Source organism: Amphimedon queenslandica, unplaced genomic scaffold (assembly GCF_000090795.2).
Source record: "Amphimedon queenslandica unplaced genomic scaffold, v1.1 AMPQUscaffold_11285, whole genome shotgun sequence".
In the NCBI taxonomy this organism is placed as follows: domain Eukaryota; kingdom Metazoa; phylum Porifera; class Demospongiae; order Haplosclerida; family Niphatidae; genus Amphimedon; species Amphimedon queenslandica.
Genome location: NW_003548472.1, coordinates 1 through 3,030, shown reverse-complemented (window position 1 = coordinate 3,030; position 3,030 = coordinate 1). Strand labels below are relative to the sequence as shown.

At 33.2% G+C, this 3,030-nt stretch overlaps 1 long non-coding RNA gene across 1 annotated transcript; it reads right to left on the bottom strand.

Annotated features, from left to right (window-relative positions):
• Positions 1-10: 10 nt before the first annotated feature.
• Positions 11-2,204, bottom strand: LOC109589471 (uncharacterized). Its single transcript, XR_002188716.1, has 5 exons — positions 2,012-2,204; positions 1,403-1,490; positions 982-1,272; positions 729-822; positions 11-103 (listed from the first exon to the last, which is right to left on the bottom strand). It is a non-coding gene; the product is annotated as an uncharacterized LOC109589471 (long non-coding RNA).
• Between the last annotated feature and the right edge of the window lie 826 nt (positions 2,205-3,030).

Here is a 3,030-nt window from a genome sequence, read left to right as displayed (position 1 = left end):
TAGAAATGGAAGTGAGCTAACTTGTGCATCATTGGTAGGTATAGCCTGATAGGACAGTCTAAGATATGGAGACTGAATGTGACCATGACTGGTTAACTGTATACTGAAAATGTACAATGATACATGTAAATTATATTAGCCTAACAATGTCATTATGATGTATGCAACCAGTTTCAATTAGATCATATAGGCTGGGCTGTTACAGTATGTAGTTTCAATTCTTTACATTTTCTGATGCATATATATACATGTACCTGTACAAGTACTTAAACTTATGTTGTTTACAAACTTTGAACCGATTCTGTTCAAAATTCGATTTTTATAAGTTGCTCAAAATATCTGGTCAAAGATCGTCTGTGGCCAAATTTTGTCAAAAATAAAAAGGAAAGGATTCTCCATTTAATAATTCTTTCCTGATGCATATACCACATAGAAGGAAATTTTGGAGATAGCTAAATTTGGCAAATTTGACGTTTTGATAGCCATTCGCCAAAATAAAAATCCACCATTTTGAGCCATTATGTGCATGCTCAATGGCATATGGCCACAAATTTCACCAAATTAAAAGTCGGCAATCACCAAAATTTAGCTATTCACCAAATTTAGCTCCCTCCAAAATTTCCTGTTATATGGTACATGTCTTTATGTTGTATATAAACTCTGAGCTGATTTCTCATTTAAAATTGAATTTTTGAGGAATTTAAAGTTTAGGCTAATTCCAAATTTACTTGATTTCAGTGTATTCAAGATATGATAGAGATCCAGTGACTGACTGGTGGGTATAGAAACGTCTCACAAACTGCCACTGAGAGCTATCATCACCTAAAATAAACACAATCAATAAACACTACATGTAATGAAAGTAAATAATTATAACCTACATGTGTCAACTATCTACTGCCTATTACTACAATGATAGGATAGTGTACATAATAATAATAATTATTATTATTGTATCAACGCACTTTCATTTACACATACCTTCATTAACAAGGACACCATTATTGTTCCTATAACCACTGATTAAGACTGGAATGGGCACCAACATATTACCATCTTTGACATCTTATGCAACATATTATAATTAATTCAATGTATACACCCTCTAGAGTGAAGCCATAAAACTAGTTGAGTTCTTAGGATACATATATCATAGAATATAGGGCTAGAGCCATCAGTCATAAGAGCAGTGGGATCAAGAGAACACTGTATTTCATAATGAACACCAACTTGCCAAGCGGTAGCCATCTTTGAAGGACAATCTTTACACAACTAAAAATAAAATATAAACTATATAATAATAATAATAATAATAATAATAATAATAATAATAATAATAATAATAATAATAATAATAATAAAAAATAATGATGATGATAATAATAATAAGTGTTAGTGTTACCATGATGGTATCGTTGACGAGGCATTAAATCTAAAAATGTTTGATTCAGAGCAAACCGTGCAGCATATATAGGAAGGATTGATAAGCTCTGTGAGAGAAGAGAGAAGGAAAGGAGAGGGAAGAGATAGAGCTGTGAACCTGGACCCTTTAGCATAACCGGTTAACTGGTCACCAATAACTGACGGTTAATCGGTTAACTGAATGTTGAATGAAACTTAATAATACTACTATAAATAAGTAAGAATAGTAAGAATTACAATAAATAATAAATTGTAGAGTTTGATTTAGTTGACCAACACAACTTATATGCTCTTTCAATGATATATTGCATTGTCTTGTGGGTCACAAACGTCAATTTACTAGAAATTAGAAGTGTTTCTGCTTAAAATTTGATTAAATTTTAACTTCACAGTGCATAAAATCATTAATTTTATAGAACTGGTTATAGTTAAAAATAACTGATAACCTGAAATTATGCTACAACCATTCAGTTAACCGGTTAACCTATAACCGGTTCACAGCTCTAGGAAGAGAGTATAATTAGTGGAGGAGTATGATTATTACTGGCCGAAGCCTACAATCAATACTATTACATGAATGTATGCTTACTGATGTAGAAAAAAACCAGTATTAATGGCTGTGTTAGTTAAATACTGCTGAGCACCAAACTGATTAGGAACTAGATTAGGCCTACAATAAATAATTACATGTAAATAAAAATGATTAGAAAATAATTAAAAAAGGGATATAAAAGAGAGAGATGAGGAGGATGGTACAATACAGTATAGGGGGTATATTTCACGGGGGTTTAATTTCACTAATTTTGCAATTTAAAAAAATTCGTGAAAATTTTATCCATGAAAATTATTTTTTATTAGTAACGCGGTAGCGTTACTAAGTAGGATTCACCCCAAAACAAAATGGCTGCCACAACTTTTGCAGCCTTGCTATACCGGGGAAACGAGCTCCTATGCTTACCAGACTTCTTAGAGGACCTCATCTTAACCAGAGGACTCCATTGGTACCACTAGCGTGGCTCTAAGCCTTTTCTAAGAGGAGAGTAAAAAATCGGCAAAACGGCTGTTTTGTTCAGCCACCTTTTTTCATCTTAGTCATCATCATTTCTCCTGTCAATCCAGTTGTCGGTGTGTATCTCAATATTGGCTGGTGCTACACTGATAATTCTTACACCATTCAACTCCAACAGTCTATGCGCAGGTCCATGTCCCATCAGATTAATATCCAAGAAAGGAAGAAGTGATACTATGATTGCTGGATCGTACCATCTTAGCTGCATGCCGCCATTTTGTTAATTAAAGAAACATGTGCTTTAATTTTGGGTGTGGTCGCGCATGCTCAGATCTCAGAACTGGGAAAAGCAAGCAATTTTTTTATCTAGCTATGCTTGGGTCAACTGCAATACTTACTAAGTCTTACTAACTGGAGGTTCCAGGCTTCCAATTCTAGCCAAGACAAGGTATTTATCATTTTTTAAATTAAAATTAATGATTAATAAATTGTATTAAAAAATTACAAACAATAATTATGTTAAGCAAAAGCATAGATATGGACATGCATGAACTTGACAACAGGAACAACACAGGACAGGATGCAAGGAAGATGGGATA